The 27,002-nt window shown below is 41.5% G+C and overlaps 1 protein-coding gene and 1 pseudogene across 2 annotated transcripts in view; one reads left to right on the top strand and one right to left on the bottom strand.

Moving 5' to 3' along the window:
- LOC308418690 (centromere protein W-like) overlaps positions 1-27,002 on the bottom strand; it is a gene marked incomplete at its 3' end in the record, with an annotated part of 58,295 nt that overhangs the window by 10,812 nt on the left and 20,481 nt on the right. The gene's annotated exons all lie outside the window — the stretch shown is intronic.
- LOC308419091 (THUMP domain-containing protein 1-like) lies at positions 16,144-17,205 on the top strand (annotated as a pseudogene). Its single transcript has one exon. The product of its transcript is annotated as a THUMP domain-containing protein 1-like (transcript).

The raw sequence follows: 27,002 nt of genomic DNA on the forward strand, positions 1-27,002 counted from the left end.
TTCTTGAAAGCTTGCCTAGAGCTACAGATACTAGCCCTTACAGGGCGTAGCACACTGCCAGATTCCTGCCTTGGCCAGCTCCAAGATGTCCTGGGATAATATTAATATTAATATTACTCCACCCTCAACTGTTCAGAGGTGCCATAAATGCTCTCCACACTTACCTAATAGCAATCCCTGGAATGTAGGTCAAAGGCCCTGTTGTGGCCATGTTGGTGGCAGCCAATCACCTTAAAGGTCAACTGAACCCACCAATGCATACATGTCCAATCACCATCACTATAGCCCACTCTTTAGGAAATGTATAAAAACTGTGCTAATGAATATCTTGGGGTCACCTCTCCACTGTATGTAGGTCAGCCCCACCATGCTGGAACAGCAATACACCTCTTGCTTTTGCATTAGTCTCCAATCTCATTCAAGGGAGTCTTCAGGTAGTTAAGGCTCAACTTGAGTCTTACAGTCTTATAACGGTATTCTATATTTTCATTTTATTTACATTGACAGAGACAAATAAACACTGATTAATCTTTATTGTCAACTTGAATGTACTTGAAATCACCTTAAAGAAAACAGCATTGGGCATAACTGTGAGGGTATTTCTAATTTCTGCTATTAATTTGACTCATTTATTTGGCCTAATGAGGACAGATAACTGGTTTGGGGCATAGGCTGTAAACTCTAAGTTTGATAACAACATGGGGCTTCAGCTTTTCCCTGAGAAGGTGATACAGAGCAGAGACCTAGAATACATTCAGAATAAATTCTGAATACAACTGATATATTCAATATCAGTACAATTTCTTGACTTTTTATAAAAATGAAAGGAAGTAAAAATTCTGGTGTTTTATTTTGCTTCTTCGTTTTTTTATTTCTTTGTCTCACTATATAGTCCTAGCTGTCCTGAAACTCGCTATATAAACCAGGTTAGTCTTGAATTCATAAAAATCTACTTGCCTCTGCCTTTTAAACACTGGGTTTAAAGCTGTGTGTCACCATGCTAAGCCTCCATGGATTTTTGTGCACAACTCTCAGTCTTTGGAGTCTGATAAAGGAATTTTATTTCACATCAGAAGTCATTAAGTGACTATCACCACCTGATGGCAGCAGGGTCCCACAACAGGGAGGTCGCTTTAACCATAACATTAGGCAAGCAGATCCCTACTCCTGACCACTTACTGAACTGTGGAAAGCAGAAACAAAAAGATTATGTCAGCTACAATCTTTGTTATCTGAAAAATTTAAACAATCACACATAGCTACAAAGCACAGAACTGAAGTGGAAGTTTCTGGTTTCTTTTAAAGACTGTTGTGTCACATGATGTTTTTCTAAAAACTGTCTTGGGGGAAGGGTACTTGATGCTTTTCCTTTCACTGTCTGCAGGAGTTCCACTTACATTTTTTTTAAACATCACCACCCTTTCAAGTGTCTGTTTTCAGAAAAATATCATATGACCTTTCACAAGACAGCTTCCAGAAAAGCATCACATGACCTTCTCACAAGACAGCTTCCAGAAAAAAAAAAAAAAAAATCCTGTGACACAACTGAGGTTTTGTTTTTTGGTTTTTGGTTTTTGGTTTTTTTTTAATAATCAGAAACTGAAAGACCCCCAAATTGGGGAAGCCCCACACTCAAGTACCAAGGGAACGTGAACCTAAGAACTCACGGAGAGCCAATCTTGCTGCACTTAGGCAAAAGGTTTATTCCAGAGCTCTGCGGACGACATGTATCTCATGAAGGAGATAGAGTAGTCTACCCTGAACTCAAATGGGGAGAAGTATTTATAGGGAAAATCACATAACCAGTTAGCAACAAGAGCGTAGCAATTTTACTGGTTCATTTAAATTGGTACACTCTGTCTATTTTGAACACCATTTAACTCTAGGCCACTCTATTTTGGGGCACACTGACCTTCATATTTGTTTTTCTCAGGACTGCGGAGCTAGACCTTATTGAGTCCAGATAGTCTGGGGTTGGACCATTTCTTTGAACATGTTATTTTGTTCTTAGCCTTGAGACATACTTGTCCACAAGGCAGGGTCAGTGGGGCCAACTTAAAAATTTTAACTCTTTCAAAACTTCCACTTCACAGAATGGTATCTGTAGGTTCACAGTCTGTGTTGTAACCCGCCATTGGAGCCTGACCTTATTTTCCCTTCCCCCACTTGTATTGCTAAGAACTCCTTCCTTGTATCTGTCATGGTTCTGTCTGAGCTATCTTTACCCTGAAAACATCCTGTTTTGCACACTCTTAACTGCACCTGGCCTCCTCAAACTTCGTTGTTCACCCCATATAAAAACAATCCTGAGTAAAGCCTGGTTGGCATTCACCCATTGTTGAGTGACCTTTGTGTGTGTGTGTGTGTGTGTGTGTGTGTGTGTGTGTGTGTGTGTGTTTCTTTTTCAATCCCCCAGGCCTCTGTCCAAGGCTTGGTGACAGTAGTGGTGCAGGCGTTGTCATCTGGAGGTTCCACTAGGATCGGAAACTGAGGAAAACCTCACGGGATCATTCCCGGGAACTGGCAATTGTAAGTAAAAGGGGGGACGCATTGGGGGGAAAGCATTAAAAGGTTATTATTTTCTAATCTTCTTAAAGTGAAACTAAAATGGGGATGATGAGTTCCTCTGTATTGTTAGCAGTCACCAATTTCTTTCTTTGGAGGTTGGTGAAAGATGCTCTCCTAAGTGATAATGCTAAAATAAGAGAAATTAGGGCCGAAATGGAAAGAACTTTTGAGACTGTTCAAAATGAATAGACAAAGAAATTTGTCACTTCGGCAGATACTTCTGATGAGTCAGGAGACAGTGAAAGTGAAAGCGAGGAAGAGTCTAAACTCGAAGAAGAAATTAGGAGCCTAGAAAAGAAATTGGACAAATGTAAATTAAAAAATAAAAATGGATTTTCTCCAGAGAGGGTCGTGCTCCTTCGGCCCCTCCAGCCTATGCTCAAACAACAGAGAAACAGTCCTCTCCCTTTTCTGGGAGGACTTGGAGAAAGAGGGGGAAAAAGAACATAAACTGTTCCAGAGTTCTTCAAGCAGGAGCAGAAGATCAGGAGACGTCCTGACTCTCTGGATCCCACTGGAGATATGTCTAGTTCTGGTTCTCGTTCCCTTAAAAAGGATATCAGGGTCCTGTCGACACATGTAGTTCTCTTCTCTTGTGTGTTTGTCTCTTGGCATGCCAAGCTGTCTGTCCATCCACGTGGGTCAATTTGTGTCCATGTTTTCTTTGTTTAAGTGTTACTTGTGTTTCATGTTCAAAAGAAAACATTATGTGTTTGTCTCTTTAGTTTTAACTCATGTCTAGAAAAGTAAAATTAAAGATAGAAAGCAGGCATTTGGGTCCCTACACCTGAAGTTAATAGTTTAGCTCAGCTAGAGACCTGCTGGCAGCCTTGGTTGGCCCGGGCCCTGAGGAGCTCACAGACCGGTCTATGACCTTGAAGAGTAAAAGGTTGTCAAAGGACACTGATTCCTTGCCCTAGGGATTTCCTCTGCCGCTCCCAGGAAATCCCACTTTCTTGAGATTTGAGTTCCCAAAATACCACAGAAGGTCCGGATGACCTCTGTGGAATGTTCCAACGCCCTAGGTGTGCCTGGAAGTGTACTGATAAAAAATGTATGATTCTTCCCCTTATGAATTTCCTCATTCCCCCTGTCCTCCCCCTCCTTTGTGATTTTTGCCTTTATAAGCCTGTTACAAGTTCAGGCCGGGGTCGAACTCCTCTACCCCTGCGTGGTGTATGAATCTCGACCCCAGCATGCTGGCCTGAGATCTCACTCTGTTTCACTTTCAATAAACTTCCTCATGCGATTGCAGCAAGTCTGGTCTCGGTGCCTAGCTGGGTGCGCGCCTCTCCTGAGATTTGAGTGAGGGTCTCCCTTGGGAGGTCTTTCATTTGGGGGCTCGTCCGGGATTTGCGCGACCACCCAGGGGCCCTAGACCTACTTGGAGGTAAGGATTTTCTTTCCTTTCTTTCCTTGTTGTCCTGTTGTGACTCTGTGTTTGCAGATGGTGATTCTGTGTTTGTGGATTGTCCAGATTGTGATTCTGTGTTTGTGATTTGTTCAGAGGTCTGGTGCGATCGCAGTTCGGTATTCGCAAACGCTCTAACCGAGTCTGCTCTTCCAAGGGAGGAGCGGAGTGGACGGGGATAGACGTGTCCAGGCTCCACCATTTGCTCGCCCTGGGAGACGTCACAGGAGGACCGGGGGAGGACCAGGGACGCCTGGTGGACCCCCACGGAAAAAGTCGGGAGATCAGTTTTTCTCCTTGACGATCTGTGTCAGAGGGCCAATTCTGGGCCATCTGGCTCTTTTCGGGATTTAAGGTCGACTCGAGGTCGACGACTGACTTTGTCTCTCTGTTTTGTAGTATCTATGAGTGTTTTGTGTGTGTGTGTCAGAACTAGAAATTGGCCAGACTGTGACAACCCCACTAACACTGACTTTGAACCATTGGACGGACGTTAAGACAAGGGCCCATAATCTTTCTGTTGAAGTCAGGAAAGGACCGTGGCAAACTTTCTGCTCCTCCAAATGGCCGAGTTTTGGCGTAGGATGGCCTTCGGAGGGAACTTTTAATCTATCTCTTATCTCCGCTGTTAAGCGAATTGTTTTTCAGGCTTCAGGGGGACACCCCGATCAGGTTCCATACATCATCGTGTGGGAGGACCTGGTCCAAAACCCGACATCCTGGGTGAGACCCTGTACAGCGGGGGCAGAAACGGCAACGGTGGCCGTGGCCTCGAACAAGCTGGCACCTGCTCCATCGGCCCCCACGCAGACTATCCTGAAATTGATGATGGTTTTCTTCTCCTCGACAACCCTCCACCCCCATACCCTTAACTGGCTTCTCATGCAAGTCCCCCACAGGCGCCGACTCCCACTGACTCCCAGACGGCCTCTGAAACAGGACCAGCGGCCGGGACCCGAAGCCCCCGGATTCGAAGCCCAGGGGGAAATGGCACGGAGCTTGGCTCTGCTATTTATTGCCCTACCATTACAGGCTTATGGACCTGCCCCAGCTCCGGGAGAACTAGTCCTGCTACAGTATTGGCCGTTTTCATCAGCCGATATGTATAACTGGAAAACTAACCACCCCTCTTTTTCTGAGGACCCCTCGGGCCTGACGGGACTCCTTGAGTCCCTGATGTTTTCTCATCAGCCCACTTGGGACAACTGCCAGCAGCTTTTGCAGGTCCTCTTTACTATGGAAGAGAGGGAGAGGATCCTCCTGGAAGCTAGAAAAAATGTTCCAGGACCAGATGGGACCCCCACCAATCTCCCTAATCTTATAGATGCAGCTTTTCCCTTGATCCTCCCTGACTAGGATTACAACTCTGCAGAAGGTAAGGAGCGTCTCACGGTCCACCGCCGGGCTCTAGTGGCAGGTCTCAAGGGAGCCGCAAGGTGACCCACGAAATTGGCTAAGGTAAGAGAGGTTCTTCAGGGACCTGTTGAACCGCTGTCTGTGTTTCTTGACAGGGGTTATAACTTGACCCAACCTCTGAGGGTCAGCAGGCAGAGGTGGCTATGGCCTTTATACAGCAGCCAGCATCAGATATTAAGAGAAAGTTACAATGGCTAGAGGGGTTCCAAAACTATACCTTGCAGGATTTGGTGAAGGAATCAGAGAAAGTGTTTCATAAGGAGGAGACTGAGGAAGAGAAGCGAGAAAGAGAGAAGCAGAAGGCAGAGGAAAGAGAGGACCGGAGGGTAGTAGACAAAAAAGGAATTTGTAGGATTTTGGCCACAGTAGTGAAGGGCCAGGGAGTTAGGAATCAAGTCTGGCACTAGGAGGGAGCCTCTTGACAAAGGTCAATGTGCTTACTATAAAGAAGAAGGCCACTGAGACAAAAAAATTGTCCCAACAAAAAAAAAGGGGACACCAGCAACAGAAGCCCCGGACATGTGGCTCCAAAGTTTTAAATATTTATGGACTACCGAAAGATCTGTGGATCTCGGAGTGGGCCGGGTATCCCACTTATTCATTGTAATGCCAGACTGTCCCTGCACCCTGTTGGGGAGACCTCCTGACTAAGATGGGGCACAGATTCACTTCCACTCTGATGGACCACAGGTTAGAGGTCCAGAAGGGGAGCCTGTGCAGGTTCTAACCATCCAGTTGGAGGACAAGTACCAACTCTAAACAGCCTGCCTCAGATCAGATGGACTGGTGGCTGCAGGCATATCCTCAGGCCTGGGTGGAGACTGCAGGAATGAGAGAGGCTAAGAACCAGCCCCTGCCCATATGGAGCTGAAAGTCCAGGCTAGTGGTGCGTTAGCACCCCGTATCAAAGGGGGCATGAGACAGGAAGGAGAGAAGATAGACCTGAGGTTTACTGAGAAGTAGATTTTACAGAACTGAGCCAAGAAGATATAGATATAAGTATCTATTAGTCTTTATAGATACATTTTCTGGGCGGGTAAAAGCCTCCCCACAAAGAGAGAAATGGCAGCAGCGGTCATAGCTAAGAAGATTCCAGAAGAGATCTTCCCTAGGTTTGGCACCCCTAAGGTAATTGGATCAGACAATGGGCCATCCGTGTTGCCCAGGTAAGTTAGATATTAGCTTGTTTATTGGGGACTAATTGGAAATTACATTGTGCTTACAGACCCCAGAGCTCAGGACAGGTAGAAAGAATGAATAGAACTCTAAAAGAGACCCTTACTAAATTAGCTATTGAGACCGGCGGTAAAGACTGGGTGACCCTCCTCCCCTTTGTCCTTCTTAGAGTCCAAAACTTGCCGGGGCGTTTCGGCCTTACCCCTTATGAAATCCTACATGGGGGACCGCCCCCCTTAATGGAGTCATGCGGGTTACTGGATCCTGGCACTAACTCCCCCTCCTCCTCTGCTCTATTTGCCCACTTAAAGGCCTTAGAAGTTATTAAAACACAGATCTGGAGTCGAATCAAAGAAGCCTACACTCCAGGAACCACCGCAGTGCCCCACGGGTTCCAGGTCAGAGACTCAGTCCTGGTCAGATGACATTGCGCTGGCACGCCTGAGCCCCGGTGGAAGGGACACTACCTGGTGCTGTTGACTACCCCCTCGGCAGTCAAGGTCAACGGGATTGCTGCTTGGGTACAGTGGCAGCTGGTGACAATTCTCTTAAGCTGCACCTTCGTCGTAGCCCCAACCTTGGGTAATAACCCCCATGCCCCTCAAAAATTAACCTGAGAAGTGCTTAATGAAGTGGGCAACGTCGTGTGGTCAACAACCGCAGTGCACCCCCTTGGACTTGGTGGCCTGATCTTGCACCCAATGTCTGTAAGTTAGCAGCCGGCTCTATGGCCTGGGATCTTTCCAGTTATACCAATTTAGAAAAGCCACCCCCAGAAGAACAGTGTGTCCCTCATGGCATAGGGATCACGTTGGGGTGTTCAGGACAGTTTTACCGAGCCAACCTTCAGGCAGCAGACTTCTATGTCTGCCCCGGACAGGGACACACCAGGGAAATGAAGAGAGGGGCCTCAGACTATTTTTGTAGTAAATGGGGATGTGAGACCACTGGAGAAGCCTACTGGAACCCTTCCTCCACTTGGGATCTAAAAGGGTCGTAGGCCAGGGGAGCCAGAGAAAGGGGAAAGAGATCCATCCAAATACCTGGCTTATAGGACTGGGTGTGCCTCTGAAAGCTCCGGTAGCCCTCAGGGACCGTGCAAAGACAGTTATTGTAACCCTCTAAATATCAGCTTCACCCCATAGGGAAAACAAGATCGTCAGTGGGTAAGAAGAAACCGTTGGGGATGGAGAGTCTATACTGGCAGAGGGGACCCTAGATTCATTTTTGTTATTAAGATAAAGATAGAGAGTCCGCCCACATGACCCGTAGGCCCCAATTCGGTGCTTGATAACCCTGCACCCAGGCCTGAGAGACCTCCTTGTCTCACTCTGTCACCAAAGGAGGACTTGTATCCCCTTTTGACCACACCCTCCTATCTCCCTATGAGAACTGAGGACCGCCTGTTCAATCTGCTTGATAGTGCATTTGTTGTTTTAAACCGCTGATACTTTGACCTTAGCTGTCTTGTTAGGACTTGGAGTGGCAGCAGGAATCGGAACAGGGGCAGCTGCCCTCATCCAACAACCTTACTACTATAATGAACTCAGAGCAGCTATGGACGCGGACCTGGGAGCATTAGAACAGTCCATAACCAAACTAGAAAAGTCATTGACTTCATTATCAGAGGTAGTGCTACAGAACAGGAGGGGATTAGATCTGCTTTTTCTAAAGGAAGGAGGGCTCTGTGATGCCCTAAAAGAAGAATGTTGCTTTTGCGTAGATCATACTGGTGTCATAAGAGATTCTATGGCAAAGCTTAGAGAAAAAAAGAAAGAGAAACATACCAAGGATGGTATGAAAATTGGTTTAACTGGTCACCCTGGTTCTCTATGATAGTCTCTGCTTTGGTCGGACCTTTACTCATTTTAATGCTAATCCTAACCTTTGGGCCATGCATCCTCAATAGACTGGTGACTTTTATAAAAGAAAGGGTGAGTGCTGTACAGGTAATGGTCCTAAGACAACAATACCAGATATTACAAGAAGCTGAGGGATCGCTCTAAGATTAGAGCTTTTTACAAAAAGAAAAACGGGGGAATGAAGAGTAAAAGGTTGTCAAAGGACACTGATTCCTTGCCCTAGGGATTTCCTCTGCCGCTCCCAGGAAATCCCACTTTCTTGAGATTTGAGTCCCCAAAATACCACAGAAGGTCCGGATGACCTCTGTGGAATGTTCCAACGCCCTAGGTGTGCCTGGGGGTGTACTGATAAAAAATGTATGATTCTTCCCTTATGAATTTCCTCATTTTCCCTGTCCTCCCCCTCCTTTGTGATTTTTGCCTTTATAAGCCTGTTACAAGTTCAGGCCGGCGTCGAACTCCTCTACCCCTGCGTGGTGTATGAGTCTCGACCCCAGCATGCTGGCCTGAGATCTCACTCTTTCACTTTCAATAAACTTCCTCATGCGATTGCAGCAAGTCTGGTCTCGGTGCCTAGCTGGGTGCGCGCCTCTCCTGAGATTTGAGTGAGGGTCTCCCTTCGGAGGTCTTTCAACCTGAGCACTTGGTAATAAGAAAGAACGGCCTCAGCAACTCAGCAAGAGAGCTTGAACAGAAACCTTAAATTGGCTTCTAAAGTTGATGAACATAAAGTGTACTTATTTCTCAAACTCTTTAAGATTACAGGTACCAATATAAGGAAAATACTTAAAGACTTGAAACCCATAATTATACAAGTGGGCATAAATTGATGTAATAATTTATTTATAACTGTTATGATTTCACTTTTATTTGTGGGTATGACCAGCATTTACCATATTCTTATGTTTGGACCAGTTCTTTTTAATAAGTTTCTAGGTATTTTGAGAAGTGAATTTGCAGCTTTTCAATTGATGATGGTGAGACAACAGTACCACATCCTTCATGACAGAAGAGATTTCATTGACACCGCATGCTAGAACCTTTTTCCTCTTGACCTTTATTCTCTATTCCTTTACCATGCCTGTGCTCCATAGCTTATTTCGAGCATCCAATTTGTCCAGAGCTGGGTTCCATGCTCCTTCCCTCCTTCATATGAGACAAGGTCATGAGGTGCAGCTGAGACTGCAAGAAGAGCTTGTTATAGCTGTCCTGGATCCTCTGTGAAGCACGTTCTCTTGACGCCAGGCGAGGCCAATATAACATTTTGGACCACAGAAAAATTGTGGCCATAACGACAAGCAGTTAGCTAAGGATGGGCAACCTTCTGAGACCAGGCCCACATAAGACAGGGGCTCTGAAGACTGGCAGGGTACCCAGAGACGGACAAGGATTTTGGACCTCCAGGTTGATCCTAAGACAAGTTGCTGCTTGAAATTAAAGTTATGCCACTTTTTTACTTATTTGAGCCTCTACTTCCCCTCTACAAATTTGTCTTTTATATAATATAAAAGGGGAACTGTTGTAACCTGCCATTGGAGCTTGGCCTTATTTTCCCTCCCCCAGCTTGTTTTGCTAAGAACTTCTTCCTTGTATCCCTTGTGGTTCCATCCGAGATATCTTTACCCTGAAAACATCCTGTTTTTCACACTCTTAACTGTACCTGGCCTCCTCCTTCATTGTTCACCCCATATAAAAGCAGTCCCCAGTAAAGCCTGGTTGGCATTCACCCATTATTGAGTGACCCTTGTGTGTGTGTGTGTGTGTGTGTGTGTGTGTGTGTGTGTGTGTGTGTGTTCTTCTTTTTCAATCCCCCAGGCCTCTATCCGAGGCTCGGTGACAGTACCAGTGTGGGCAACGTCAGTCTGTATAGCTCTATCAGAATAATTAATATTATTATTTGCTTATCATTGTTTAAAACCTTCATGATTGGGCTGGAAAGATGGCTTAGTGGTTAAGAGCACTGACTGCCCTTCCAGAGGTCCTGAGTTCATCTTTCCAGCCCCAGACTATTCTTATAATCTTGAGTCAGGAACAGAGTGTATAAAATTTTATAGCTGATCTATATGTTTACCAAAGGTAATTTTAGCACTTAAAAGTTATTCTTAAGAATACTGTCACACCTCCTACCAATGGTTCCATATTTCTAGATTCTAATTTCTATTAAAATTTTTCTACAATATAGATAACAAGTATTGTGATTCTGTAAACCCCACCCCTCAGTTACCTAGCAACGACCAGGTATATCTCACCCCTCAGTTACCTGGCGATAGCCAGGTATGCTTCACTCCAGTGACCTGACACTATAAAAGGAGCTGCTTGCCCTCTCCTCTCTTTCTTGTTCTCTTGCGCTCTTACAGCCTTGCTCTCCCCCTCTTACCCCTCCTCTTCCCCTTCCCTTCTCCCCCTCTCCACATGCTTATGTCCAGCCTCTACTCCTCTACTCCTCCATTCCTCTCTCTCTCTCTCTCTCTCTCTCTCTCTATATATATATATATATATATATATATATATATATATATATATATATATTCCATATTATACCATCATGTGGCTGGTCCCTCAGGGGGAAGAGATTCCCAACATGAGACCCCCCGCCCCCAGCATCTCCCTTGCCCCCAGGGCTCACCGCACTTCCATGGGCCATATCTCCTAGACTCGCTCATCCTTTTCCTAACATTAGTGCCAAAACCCGGGACATCATCTTTTAACAACATTGGTGCCCCGTGTGAGAAGATAAGATTTTGTCATGACAGGATATCTCCTTTTTCTTTCATTGTGAGCTATAAAAATTATAATATCATTTATTCTGCCAGCACCTGGCTGGTGGGGATTTGATTTAATGCTTGCAATATGGTTCCCAAATTACACAAGAATCCTGCTTGGGAGACACTGAGGATCTCTGCTTCTAGTTGGTTCTAATTGGTAAATAAAGTTGTTGGCAGTCAGTAGGCAGAGAGACAGAGTTGGAACTCTGCATTTCCTAGGCAAAGAAACCATAGGAAGAAGAAGGATAGAATACCACCATGCCAGGGAAGCAAAAAGATCAGGCTTGAGAGTTGGAGACATGAGAGGATACAACCATATAATTGCTTGGGAAGAGCAGCTCCAAGGGGCCCCTTGATTGGGTCTAGGGTAGTAAAAATGGAATATAGATTTTAGTAAAAAAATAATTTGGAGTACTGGAGGGGAGGCATTAGCAACATGGAAGTTTGGGAGTGGCCTAGCCATTGCACTGTTAAAGGCATATTAAAATAGAAGGCTGCATGTGTGTGTTTCATTCAAGAATCCAGAGCACTTGGGCAGTAGTAAGAAGTGCACATGTATCTGCTGGGGACTACCACTACACCTGGCACTACCAGCACAGTGGTTAACAACTGAGAAAACAGGGGTATATCTTCATAACCAGTTGGCACTATGTGTGGGGGTGGGTTACCAACAGAAGCACAAGAAAGTGACCTTAAATCTAATCTTATGAAGATGACAGGCCCTTATAGAAGAAATAAATAAATCTCTTCAAGAACTCCAGGAAAATACTAACAAAAAGGTGAAGGAAATGAATAACACAGTTCAAGACTTGAAAATGGAAATAGAAGCAATAAAGAAAACACAAACTGAGGAACAAACTGAGGAATTCCTGGAGATGAAAATTTTAGGTAAGTGAGTAGAATCTATAGAAAGCTAGACTTCAGCAATAAAAAAAACAAAACAAAACAAACAAACAAACAAAAAAAAAACCAAAAAACTAAACAGCTCTCTACTGACTGACCATTAGTTCAAAAAAGAAATAAAGGAAGAAAGTAATGACTTCCTAGAATTAAATGAAAAATGAAGGCACAACATAGCACAACTTATGGGACACAATGAAAGCACTGCTAAATGGAAGATTTAAAGCACTAAGTGCAATTGGAAAGAAATTAAGGAGATCTCATACTAGCAACTTAAAGCATACCAGAAACTCTAGAACAAAAAGAAGCAAACACACCCAAGAGGAGTAGAAGGCAAAAAATAATAATCAAAATGAAATCAATAAAATAGAAACAGAGTAATACAAAGAATCAATAAAACAAAAGAGTTGATTCTTGGGGGCTGGAGAAATGCCTCAGTGATTAAGAGCATCCACTACTCTTTCAGAGGTCCTGAGTTAAATTCCTACCAACTAAATGGTGGCTCACAGCCATCTGTAATGGGATCTGATGCTCTCTTCTGGTGTGTCTAAAAACACTACAATGTACTCGTATCAATAAGATCAATAAATCTTTTTTTAAGTGTTTTTGTATTTTTTCTTACCACTTTATTTTTTCAAAAGAGGGATACATATACAGATTTTAAGGCATTTTGGCAAAATATTATATGAATATTTTTGTCAGTACTTAATTCTTTTACAGGTTTGATAGCATGCATTGAAATCCCACTAGTTACCATAAGCATAAAGTATATGAAGGACAGAACTTAAGATGGAAACATTTCTTGTTGAGTATAGATTAAGCATAATGATCTGTGAATACCAAAAATTGCCACAAGGCTTTTATCTTAGCTCTTGGATTATTAATGATTTAAGGTCCAGGTGTACCACACTCTGAGAAGGTGCTATACATTTATTTTTTTCCTAAGAAGGACTGAGGCTTTCTTTTTTTTTTTTTTTTTTTTTTTTTTTTTGAGCTTCATATAGCCTGTGAGTTGTTTCTGGGGTGTTCAGAGCTTTCTAGGGTTAGTATCCAATTATCAGTGACTGCATATTATGTCTGTTCTTCTGTGACTGAGTTACCTCACTCAGGATGATATTCTCTAGATGCATCCATTTTCTTAGGAATTTCATAAACTCGTTGTTTCTAATAGCTGAGTAGTACTCCATTGTGTAAATATGCCACAATTTTTGTGTCTATTCATCTACTGAAGGACATCTGGGTTCTTTCCAGCTTTTGGCTATTGTAAATAGGGCTGCTATGAACATTGTGGTGCATGTGTCTTTGTTGTATGTTGGAGCATTCCATGAGGTCTCAATTATTAATTGTAGATTTTAGTACTTGTGCTATTGGTCTTCTGTTTAGATGGCTGTCTCCTGTGCAATGTGTTCAAGGCTATTCCCCACTTTGTCTTTTATTAGGTTTAGTGTATCTGGTTTTATACTGAGGTCTTTGATCCATTTGAACTTAAATTTTGTACAAGGTGATAGATATCAATCTATTTGCATTCTTCTACATACTGACATCCAGTTAGACCAGCACCATTTGTTGAAGATGCTTTTTTTCCCCCAATTGCATAATTTTTGGATTTTTCTTTCTTTTTTTTTTTTTTTTTTTGTGAAAAATCAAATATCCATGGGTGTGTGGATTTACTTCTGGGTCTTTGATTTGATTCCATTGTTCAACCAGTCTGTTTTTATGCCAATACCATGTGGTTTTTATTATTATTCCTCTGTAGTACAGATTAAAATTAGGGAAGGTAATACCTTCAGAAGTTCTTTTATTGTTCAGTATTGTTTTAGCTACTCTGGATTTTTTTTATTTTTCCATATGAAGTTGAGTATCATTATTTCAAGATCTGTAAAGTATTGTTGGAATTTTGATGGGGATTGTGTTGAACCTGTGGATTGCTTTTGGTAAGAGGGTCATTTTTACTATGTTAATTCTATTGATTCATAAGCATGGGAAATCTTTCCCTTCTAATATCTTCTCCAATTTATTTCTTCAAAAATGGAAGTTCTTGTCAGACAGGTCTTTTTCACTTGAAACATCTAGAGTTACTCCAGGGTATTTTATATATATTGTGGCTAATGTGACAGGTTTTCTTTCCCTGATTCTTTCTCAGCCTATTTATCATTTGTATATAGGAGCGCTATGGAATTTTTTTTTAAGTTAATTTTGTATCCAGCCACTGCACTACAGGTGTTTATCAACTAAAGGAGTTCCCTAGTAGAATTTTTGGGGTCAACTATAAATACTATTGTATCATCTGTAAATAGTGGTACTTTAACTTTTTCCTCTCCAATTTATATTCCCTTGATCTCCTTTAGTTGTATTATTGCTTTAACTAAAATTTGAAATGCTGTATTGAATAGATATGGACAGAATGAATAGCCATGTCCCTGATTTTAGTGGAACTGGTTTAATTTTCTCTCCATTTAATTTGACGTTGGCTATCAGCTTGCTGTATATTGCCTTTCTTATGTTTAGGTATGTGCCTTATATTCCTGATCGCTCAACAATTTTATTTTGGAGGGGTGTTAGGTTTTGTCAAAGGCTTTTTCAGCATCTAATGCAATGTTCCATTTGCAAGAATTTTATTGAGTATTTTTGCATTGATGTTTATAATGGAAATTGATCTGTAATTCTTTCTTTGTTGGGTCTTTGTGTGGTTTGAGTATCAAAGTGGCTGTGGCCCCATAAAATAAATTTGGCAGTGTTCCTTTTGTTTATATTTTGTGGAGTAATCTGAGGAGTATTGTTATTAGCTCTTCTTTGAAATTCATCTGGTCACAGGCTTGTTTCTTGGGAGATTTTTAATAACTACTTCTATTTCCTTAGGAGTTATAGTCTATTTAAATTGTTTATCTGATCTTGATTTAACTTTGGTAAGTGGTATACATCTACAAAATTGGCCATTTCTTTTAGATTTACTAACTTTGTATAGTACAGGATATAACCTAATGATGTCTTCAGTGTCTGTTGTTATGTCCTCCTTTTCATTTCTGCTTTTGTTAATTTGGATATTATCTTGATGCCTCTTAGTTAATTTGGTTAAGGGTTTGTCTATCTTGCTGATTTTGTCAAAGAATCGACTCTTAAAAAAATTTTTTTATGGCCACCGGGAACAGCGGAAATCCAGGGACACAGGCCTGGCAAGACTACGCTATGAGTAGCCAAGGCTCAGAGAGGGCTAGATCCAGCACGCAGAAGGTGCAGCCCTCAGGTTGGTTCAGGGGAGCAGGAACTCTGCCATAGGGACCTGGTATCTGCCCAGAAAGCCCTTGCATGCGAACCAAACGCTCAAGCCATTTGCAACCTGGAACAGTGGAGATCCAGGGACACAGGACTGGTACATGGGAGAGACAGCTACTAATCAGTGACAAGACCAGGTATAATCACAGAAAACAAGATGGCAAGAGGAAAGCGAAAGAACTTAAGCAATAGAAACCAAGACAATCTGACAACATCAGAACCCAGCTCTCCCATCACAGCAAGCAGTGGAATGCCAAACATTCCAGAAAAGAAGACTCAGACCTGAAATCATACCTCAAGATGATGGAGATCTTTGAGAAGAGCATGAATAACTCAAAGAAGAACTGGAGTACAGCCATAAACAACTAGAAGCCTTTAAAGAGAAAACACAAAAAACACTCAAAGAAATCAAAGAACTAGAGGAAAACAGAATGAAGGTGATGAAGGAATTGAAAATGGAAATAGAAAAAATAAAGACAACACAAAAAGAGACAACCCTGGAGGTAAAAAAACCAAAATAAGAAACCAGGAGTCACAGATGCAAGCATCTCCAACAGACTACAAGAGATGGAAGAGAGAATCTTGGGGTCGAAGACAACATTGAAAACATAGACAAAACAGTCAGAGAAGATACAAAAGCCAAAAAGCTCCTAACCCAAAATGTCCAGGAGATCCAGGACACAATGAGAAGACAAAACCTAAGGATAATAGGAATAGAAGAGGGCAAAGAATATAAACTGGAAGACGCCAAGGAACGTGGATTGTAGAAAGCATGGCGGCCCCTGCCCAGCAGTCCCCTCAGCTGGTCAGTGGAAAGCACAAAGGCAAATCCCAGTTCCTGCCGGCCGGCCAAGCTGGCCTGACGCTGTGATGCAGGCGGACCACTGCAGCTGGAGCCCGGCCTTCAGGGCATCCTCATCACCTGCAACATGAATGAGAGCAAGTGCGTGGAGGAGGCCTACAGCCTGCTCAACGAGTATGGCGACGATGTGTACGGGCCCGAAAAGTTTATAGACAAGGACCAGCAGCCCTCTGGAAGTGAGGGAGAAGATGACGATGTGGACTGCCTTGAAAAAAAAGTTGGTGACCTTAAGACTTCTACAGAGAAGAGACTAAGAAGATTCCAGTCAGTGGAGAGTGGAGCAAACAATGTAGTCTTCATCAGGACGCTTGGGATAGAACCTGAGAAATTAGTACATCATATTCTCCAGGATATGTACAAAACCAAGAAAAAGAAGACACGAGTTATTCTGTGAATGTTACCCATCTCAGGCACATGTAAAGCATTCTTAGAAGATATGAAAAAATATGCAGAAACATTTCTGGAACCCTGGTTTAAAGCCCCAAACAAAGGGACATTTCAAATTGTATACAAATCTCGAAATAATAGCCATATGAGTAGAGAAGAAGTTATTAAAGAATTGGGAGGAATAGTGGGCAGCCTCAATTCAGAAAACAAAGTGGATCTCTCTAATCCAGAATACACGGTGGTAGTGGAAATCATCAAAGCTGTGTGCTGCCTGAGTGTTGTAAAAGATTATGTGCTGTTCAGAAAATATAACCTCTAAGAAGTAGTGAAGAGTGCAAAAGACTCACAGCCTCCTCCAAAGCTGGGAAATGGCAAAGAAGCAAAATTGGAACCCGATAGCAAGTTGAATCAAAGTGACCCCCCAGAAGGGAAAAATAACCAACAGGTGGCACCAGAGAATATCAAGGAGCTGGGGCAGACAGAGCCAGGGTCCAAACCCAGGCTGGGAGTGAGAGCAGAGCTAAACCTGAACCTGAAACTCAAGTCTCAGAAGGACCCAAAACAAATGAAGATGAGCTCTCATAGGTCATTCTGCAGGGGAGGTGGTCTCAGCTGGGGTTCCATGTGGAATTGTGGTAATACACTTTGACTTTTGTGCGCTGATCCATACTGATCTCACAATCCCAGTTGTCAGTTTTGTTAGAGCCATTCCAGGCCTGTATGTTGGTGTGTGCAGAGTTCTGTACTGTTTCCTGGGGAGGGTGCTAGGAGGATGGATGGCGCTGACCTCTGCTCCTCAGTAACTCTCTGGTTTCCTCTTGAGCACTGCCAGCTGGTGTGTAACTGTCCCTACTGTTCCATCGTACACATAGGAAGTGTACACTGGATTTTATGGGAATCATTTTGGGATTTTTTTTTTTTGTTTCTGTTTTTGTTTTGTGTATGTTAAGAGCAAATCTGATGCTCATTGCTACAGTTTTTTAGAGAAGATATGAGGCAGAAGACTGCTCTAGGTGTAGACTGTGGGTGTTTCTGGTAAGGTTAGGGATGAGGAATCACTGCTGGTCACTTCCATATCCTAGTACAAAAACCAGGAAAGAAAGCCACTGTACCAGGGTTTCGCTGGATCATCAGCTCGTGGTGCTTTCGAGTTCTCCTCAGACAGAGACTGGAAGGTAGAAGGGGCCAGTAACTGCTGTAAAACAAACTATCCAGGTTGGGAAATGGGTTTGTTCTTAAATCTTAATACACGTTCAGACATAGTATAAATGCTAAGGAAGTTAAGTAAAAAGCTAGTGACATGAGAGCATATACTGTGTCACACAGCTAGAGACTTGCTTGGTGAGCCAGACCAAGAGGATAAGGAAGAAGCAGACACTATACAGTATCTTGCTAGTGTATATGGAACTAGACCATCCTTGGGTGTTTGACATGTTAACTCTGGTCAGAGATTGAAACCATCTTGAAAGGATAGGCCTTAGACTCACTTGGGGGAACAGGAGGAGAGAGGATCTTGGTGCTTTCTTGTGGCTTGCCCAAGATAGAGGAACTTTTTTTTAATAGTGTATGACAAAGGACCTGAGGATAAGTTACTGTTTGCTCAGACAGGAAGTTCTGGAGCTTAGCGAGTTACTGCGCTGGAGATCTTGATCCATACTTCGCTTTCATTGCCCTTTTACTTTTGTCAGTGACCCCCAAGTGTGATGTGCTCTTCACCTGTAATACTGTGTGTGCTGTGTGCTCTTGGGACCTAAATTCACTCACTAAGTTTGCTTTGCTTTCAGATTTGCCAACTTAGTCTTCACTGACTTCAGTGTGCTAGTTTACAGGTGATCCCAAGGTAGGAACTCAGTGACTAGTTTATAACTAGAGCAGTGAAGACAGAAAGTAAAGAAGCAGAAACTTAATCCCCCTGCTGGGGGTCAGCATGCCTGTCTTACTCTGCAGGCAAAGGAGTTACCCTGGTCCTGTAGGACATGTTTCTCTAAAGCTGAATACAGTTTTCAGATAGTTTTACTGCATTTTGTTCTGGTACAGTTGGACTTTCAGGTTTTCAAGGTTCCTGGTATTTTAAAAAATAAAAATGAAATTGTTCTTTGATAAAAAAGAATATAAACTAAGAGGCACAGTAAATATCTTCAACAAAATCATAGAAGAAAACTTCCATACCCTTAAGAAAGAGATGACCATGAGCATAAAAGAAGGATACAGAACTCCAAATAGAGTGGACCATAAAAGACATTCTTCCCAACACATAATAGTCAATACGCTAAGTGTTCAAAACAAAGAAAGAATACTAAAAACAGTGAGAGAAAAAGGTCATGTAACATATAAAGGCAGACCAATCAGAATTACACCTGACTTCTTAACAGAGACTATGAAAGCTGGAAGATTCTGGACAGACATCATACAGACCCTAAGAGAACACAAGTGTCAGCCCAAGCTGCTATACCCAGCAAAACTCTTAATCACCATAGATGGAAAGACCAAGATATTCCAAGACAAAACTAAATTTACACAGTATCTGACCACAAATCTAGCACTACAAAGAATAATAGGTGGAAAATCCAATACAAGGAGGGAAACTACATCTTAGTAAAAACAAGAAAATAACTAAGCAAGAAAACCAAAAGAAGAAGAACACACAAAAATAAGTCTACTTCTAACAATGAAAATAACAGAAAACAACAATCACTATTCCTTAATCTTTTAGCATCAATAGACTCAATTCCCCAATAAAAAGACATAGACTATCAGACTAGATGCATAAACAGGACCCAGCACTTTGCTGCATACAGGAAACTCATCATAGAGACAAAGACAGACACTATCTAAGAGTAAAAGGGTGGGAAAAAAACTTTCAAGCAAATGGGCCCAAGAAACAAGCTGGAGTAGCCATTCTAATATCGAATATAGTAGATTTTCAACCACAAGTTATCAAAAAAGATAAGGAAGGACACTTTTGACTCATTACAGGGCAAATTTATCAGGAGGAACTCTCAATCCTTAACATATATGGTCCAAATACAAGAGCACCCATATTCATAAAAGAAACCCTGCTAAAACTCAAAAAATACATTAAACCCAAACACAATAATAGTAGGAGACCTCAATATCCCAGTCTCATCAATGGACAGATCATGGAAGCAGAAACTGAACAAGGATGCAGTGAAACTAGCAGAGGTTATGAACCAATTGAAATTAATAGACATCTACAGAATATTTCACCCTAAAACAAAAGAATACTCCTTCTCAGCACCTCATGGCACCTTCTCCAAAATTGACCATGCAATCGGTCACAAAACAAGCCTAAATAGATATAAGAATGTTGAAATACTTTCATGCATTCTATCAGATGACCATGGACTAAGGCTGGTCTTTAATAACAACAAAGAAAACAAAAAGCCCATATACACATGGAAACTAAACAATGTTCTACTAAACAATAGCATGGTCAGAGAGAAATATAAAAAGAAATTAATGATTTTCTAGAATTTAATGAAAATAAAAGCACAACATTCCCAAACCTATGGGACACAATGAAAGCAGTACAAAGAGGAAAACTTATAGCTCTGAGTGCTTCCAAAAAGAAAATGGAGAGAGGATACACTAGAAACTTGACAGCACAGTTTAAAACTCCAGAACAAAAAGAAGTAGATATACCCAAGAGGAGTAGACAGCAAGAAATAATCATACTCAGAGCAGAAATTGACCAAATAGAAACAAAAGAACCATTCAAAGAATCAGCAAAACCAAGAGCTGGTTCTTTGATAAAAATAACAAGATTGATAAACTTTTAGCCAGACTAACTAGAGTGCAAAGAGAGAGTATCCAAATTAACAAAATGAGAAATGAATGTGGAGACATAATAACAGAAACTGAGGAAATTCAAGATATCATCAGATCCTACTACAAAAGCCTATACTCAAAAAACAAACAAACAAACAAACAAAAAACTGGAAAATCTGGAGGAAATGGATGAATCCCTAGACAGATACCAGATACTAAAGTTAAACCATCTAAATAATCCCATAACACCTAAAGAAATAGAAGCAGTCATCAAAAGCCTGCCAACCAAAAAAAACCCAGGTCCAGATGGGTTCAGTACAGAATTCTATCAGACATTTATTGACGACCTAATACCAATACTCTCCAAACTATTCCACAAAATAGAGTCAAGTGGAACACTATACAACTCATTTTTCAAGGCCACATTAACCCTCATTCCTAAACCACACAAAGACCCTACAAGGAAAGAGAACTCCAGACCAATCTCACTTATAAACATTGCTGCAAAAATACTCAACAAAATCCTTGCAAACTGAATCCAAGAACAAATCAAAATGATCATTCACCATGATCAATTAGGCTTCATCCCTGGGATGCAGGGTTAGTTTAATATATGGATATCCATAAATGTAATCCACCATATAAACAAACTCAAAGAAACAAACTACATGGTCATCTTACTAGATGCTGAGAAAGCATTTGAGAAAATTCAACACCCCTTCATGTTAAAAGTCTTGGAAAGAAGGCCCATACCTAAACATAATAAAAGCAATATACATTAAACCAATAGGCAACATCAAACATAAATGTGGGAAACTTGAAGCAATCCCACTAAAATCAGGGACTAGACAAGGCTACCCACTCTCCCCCTACCCATTCAACTTAGTACTGGAAGTCCTGGCCGCAGTAATTAAACAGCAAAAGGAAATCAAAGGGATACAAATCAGAAAGGAAGAAGTAAAAATATCACTATTTGCAGATGACATGATAGTGTATGTAAGTGACCCCAAAAATTCCACCAGAGAACTTCTACAGCTGATAAACAAGTTCAGCAAAATGGCTAAATATAAAATTAACTCAAAAAAATCAGTAGCCTTCCTCTACTCAAAGGACAAACATGTGGAGAAAGAAATTAGGGAAAGGATACCCTTCATAATAGTCACAAAAAGTATGAAATACCTTGGTGTGACTCTAACTAAGACAGTGAAGGACCTGTATGACAAGAACTTCAAATCTCTGAAGAAGGAAATTGAAGATCTCAGAAATGGAAAGATCTCCCATGCTCATGGATTGGAAGGATCAACACACAAAATGGCAACCTTACCAAACGCAATCTACACATTCAATGCAATCCCCATCAAAATTCCAACTCAATTCTTCATAGAGTTGGAAAGAGCAATTTGCAAATTCATCTGGAATAACAAAAACCTAGAATATCAAAATCCATCCTCAACAACAAGAAAACATCTGTGAGAATCACCATCCCTGACCTCAAGCTATATTACAAGGCAATTGTGTTAAAAACCGCATGGTACTGGTTCAGATAGGCACGTTGACCAATGGAACAGAATAGAAGATCTAAACATAAACCCTCACACATATGGTCACTTGATTTTAGACAAAGGAGCTGTAAACATTCAATGGAAAAAGGACAGGCTCTTCAACAAATGGTATTGGTTCAACTGGCACTCAGCATGCAGAAGAATGAAAATAGACCCTTTCTTATCTCCTTGTACAAAACTCAAGTGCAAGTGGGTCAAATATCTCCACGTTAAACCAGGTACCCTGAAACTATTAGAAGAGAAGTTAGGGGAAACCTTAGAACACATAGGCACAGGGAAATTTTTCCTGAACATAACACAAATGACTTGTGCTCTAAGATCAAAGATCAAAAAATGGGACTTAATGAAACTGAAAAGTTTCTGTAAGGCTAAGGACACTGTCAAGAAAATAAAATGGCAGCCAACAGATTGGGAAAAGATCTTTACCAACCTCACATCTGATTGAAGTCTAATATCCAATGTATACAAAGAACTCAACAAGTTAGACACCAGAGAATCAAACAATCCTATTAAAAAATGGGTACAGAGCTAAACAAAAAATTCTCAATTAAGGAGTATCGAATGGCTGAGAAGCATCTAAGTAAGTGCTCAACATCTCTAGTCATCAGGGAAATGCAAATCAAAACAACCCTGAGATTCCACCTCACACCAGTCAGAATGGCTAAGATCAAAAATTCAGATAACAGCTGGTGAGGATTCGGAGAAAGAGGAACACTCCTCCACTGTTGGTGGGGTTGTAAACTGGTACAACCACTCTGGAAATCAGTCTGGTGCTTCCTCAGAAAATTGGACATAGTACTACCTGAAGACCCAGTTATTCCACTTCTGGGCATAAATCCCAGAGATGCTCCAACATACAACAAAGACATGTGCACCACATGTTCATATCAGTCCTTTTTACAATAGCCAGAAGCTGGTAAGGACCCAGATGTCCTTCAGTAGATGAATGGATACAAACATTGTGGTATATTTACACAATGGAGTACTACTCAGCTATTAGAAACAATGACCTTATGAAATTCCTAAGAAAATGGATGCATCTAGAGAATATCATCCTGAGTGAGGTAACCCAGTCACAGAAGAACAGACATAATATGCAGTCACTGATAATTAGATACTAACCCCAAAAAGCTCTGAACATTCCAGAAACAACTCACAGGCCATATGAAGCTCAAGAAAAACAAAGGCCAAAAAATGAAAGCCTCAGTCCTTCTTGGGAAAAAAAATAGATGTATAGCACCTTCTCAGAGTGCGGTACACCTGGACCTTAAATATTTAATAATCTAAGAACTACGAATATAGCCTTGTTGCAATTTTTGGTTTTCAAAGACCATTATGCTTAATCTATACTTACCAAGAAAACTGACTGTTTCCATGTTACGTTCTGTCCTACATATACTTTATGCTTATGGTAACTAGTGGGATTTCAATGCATGCTATCAAACCTCTAAAATAATTAAGTTCTGAAAAAATTATATTCATATAGTGTTATGCCATAATGCCTTTAAAAATCTGTGTATGTATTTCTCTTTTTTAAAAAAAAAAAAGTTGTAAGAGAGAGAGAGAGAGAGAGAGAGAGAGAGAGAGAGAGAGAGAGAGAGAGAGAGAGAGAGAGAGAAACTGGGAACCAAATGACAAACCCCTCAAGAAAAAGATACAACAACAAAGTTAGATTGGCTGGAGTTACCTCTGCCATACACAGGCAGCTTATATTGATGGGCAAGGAATGGTGTGAAAAAAAAATGTTAAAATAATGAAGTATCAGGACCTCTTTTTTACAAGAGTTAGCTTGCCCGGGGCCACAGTGGTATTATATGACCAAGGACAAAAGAATACCAAGATTAGACTTCCTTTCTGTGTTCTCTATGAACTGGTAAACAGGGACCGCCTCAGAATGCAGAACGATGCCGGCAAGTTTGTGGACCCGCATCCGCATCATCGCTGCCAAGAACCACGAGTCCATCCAGATGAATGTGGCCGAGGTTGACAGGTGCAAAGGCCAGTTTAAAACTTATGGCATCTGCGGGGCCATTCGCAGGATAAGCGAGTCAGATGATTCTATTCTCGGATTGGCTAAAGCTGATGGAATTGTCTCAAAGAAATTTTAAGCAGAAAAAATCGGGAATAATTTGTTATAAATAAAAAATAATTACCTATGACAAAAAGAAAAAAAGAAAGAAGACCAAAATTAGACATGTAAGTTCTACAAAGATATAAAATATAAGCATTATATTATACCAGAGAATAAATAATGACTGTAGAAGCTTTAGCCTGAAGGTTTTTCTCAGACCTATTGACAACTGATACTCTGATCACTAAAAGTTAATAATACACTGCTCAGAACATGGTGATCTGCCTAAGCTGACTTGAAGATTTTCTTTCTGTTTAGTACCTTTGAAACTGCAAGAGCTGCCAGCCTGAGAATAGTCTGTTATTTCGCATACAACCTTGCTTTGGCAAAATATGCCTCTGCATTCTTAAAACTCTAAATGGGGTTGATGAGAGAAAATGATTGTAAAAGCTAGTTTTGTTCATCATGGTTTATTAATGATGACTAAACTTATGATTCCAGACACACAAGAGAAAATTAAAAGTAAATGTGTATGGGGAAAGAAATGATATGATCTGTATTTTTTAGAACAATGTAAATCTATCCCTGCTTACTGAATTCTGTATAAATAAAGAAGCACCCAGACTGCTAGTCAGTCAAGGCTACAAGATTCTCCTGATCATTGTGCCTGCCTCAATTCTTCCTCACCTTTTCCTTACCTCCTCTCTAGAATCTGTCAATTGCTGGGGCAGGCCCCCTACAACAAATCCCACATCTGGCAGACGGTTGATATGCAAAAATATATAAAGAATGCAAGAAATTAGACATCAACAAACCAAATAATTGAGTTACAAAATGAGGCACAGATCTAAACAGAGAATTCTCAACAGGGGAATCTCAAATGGCCAAGAAGCACCTAAAGAAATGTTTAACATCCTTAGCCATCAGGGAAATGTAAATCAAAACAATTCTAAGATCCCATCTTACATCTCTCAGAATAGCTAAAATCAAAACCTCAAGTGATAGCACATGCTGGTAAGGATGAGGAATAAGAGTAATACCCCTCCACTGCTAGTGAGAGTGCAAACTTATACAGCCACTTTGGAAATCAATATAGAGGTTACTCAGAATTGAGCTCTGTCAAGACCCAGCTATTCCACTCTTGGGCATATACCTAAAGGATGCTTTACCATACCACAGTTATAAACAATGACATCATGAAATTTGTGGGCAAATGGATGGAACTGGAAAAGATCATCCTGGGTAAGGTAACCCAGAGCCAGGAGACAAACATGGTATGTATTCACTTATAAGTGGATATTAGCTGTAAAGTAAAAACTAGCCATGCACAGTCCCAGAGAATCTAAGTATTAAGGAGATCTCAAGGGGGAACACATGTATCTAACTGTAAAGGGGAAACAGAGTAAACATTGGTGGGGCAGGGGGTGTGCATGAAAGGGAGGATGACAATAGAAGTGACTAGGTGGGGGTAGGATGGAGGGAGAAATTATTGGGAGAGACAACTGAATTGGGGGAAGGCATCTCTAGGAGGAACTAGAAACCTAGTGCAATGGAAACTCCCAGGAATCTATGAGGGTAACCCTAGCTAAGACTTCTAGCAATGGAGGATCCAGAGCCTGAACCAGACATCTTCTGTAATCAGACAAGACTTCCAGCAGAGGAATTAGAACACCAATCCAGTCTACACTATGTCCTGCCTACAAGATGTGTGCTGGGTAAAGATAGTGAAGAAACTGTGGGAGTAGACAACAAATGACTGATCCAGCTTGAGGCCTGTGCCATGAGAGGAAGCCCACCCCTGACACTCATTGCCTGGAGGGCCAGGACTCAGAGCTTGGATAGCCCAGCGACCTAAGAAAGAACTACACACAACAGGAAAAAAGAAAAGAGATCAATGAAACAAAACCTAATTATATTCTGCTATACTTTAGATTAGTATCTAGGCCTATTGACATCAGAGAGATTCTACCCAGAAACTGACAGAAACAGACATAGAGACCCACAGGAAAACATTAGGCAGATCTTGGGGAATCCTGAGGAAGAGAGCTAGAAGCCAGAGGAGTCAGACAATATAAGAAAACCCACAGAATCAACTAAGTAGGACTCATAGGGGTTCACAGAGGCTGAACCACCAACCAGGAAGCCTGCATAGGACTGACCTAGGCTTTCTGCATATGTGTTACAGTTGTTTTGCTTGATCTTGTGAGACTCACAACAGTGGGAGCTGGTACTGTCTCTGACTTTGTCTCTGACACTTTTCTTCTACCGGGTTGCCTCATCCAGCCTTAATAGGAGAGGAGATACCTACTCTTACTGCAACTTGATATGCCAAGGCTGGCTGATATCAACGGGAGGCCTGAAGAAAAACAGATGAGTGCAGGTATGCAGCTCAGTCTCTATGTGGATCCTCCAAACAACTGGGGCAGACAATCGCCTCTTCCTAAGCTTTTGCTTGTCCCTGTGGACAACAGAGCTGCTTTTGTCTGTGCCAAGGACCAGCCTTGGTCCTTTAAAGCATAGAGAATGGAAGGATAGAATCTGCGCAAAATCAGAGTCTCAGGCAAGGATGCAGGCATAGGGTGACAGGTGGCTTGTTTCGAAGCTGCATTCAGAGACAGCTCTGAGGTTTTCTCTCTGAGTTCACCTCCGTCTTTTATAGGTGGCATACTTCCTTGTTATGCAATAATACATAATCAATCTTTTCATTATTTTCCTCAAACACATTATTAAAAAGAAAAAAAAAACTCATTTAACTATGTCACCAGAAAGCACAATGCACACAAAAAGTCACAGTTCAGTATCTACAAAAGTAAGTTATACATTAACTTTTAACTCTCAGAAAAACCTCCAAGTCACAAGTCATCCAGGCATAAACTTGCGATGATAGTATTACCATGAAAACATAAAGATGCTGAACAGGTCAGGGTAATATTAACATTTTAGCTTATCTAAATTTGCAG

This window comes from Micromys minutus, assembly GCF_963924665.1.
Source record: "Micromys minutus genome assembly, chromosome: 3".
Lineage (NCBI taxonomy): Eukaryota > Metazoa > Chordata > Mammalia > Rodentia > Muridae > Micromys > Micromys minutus.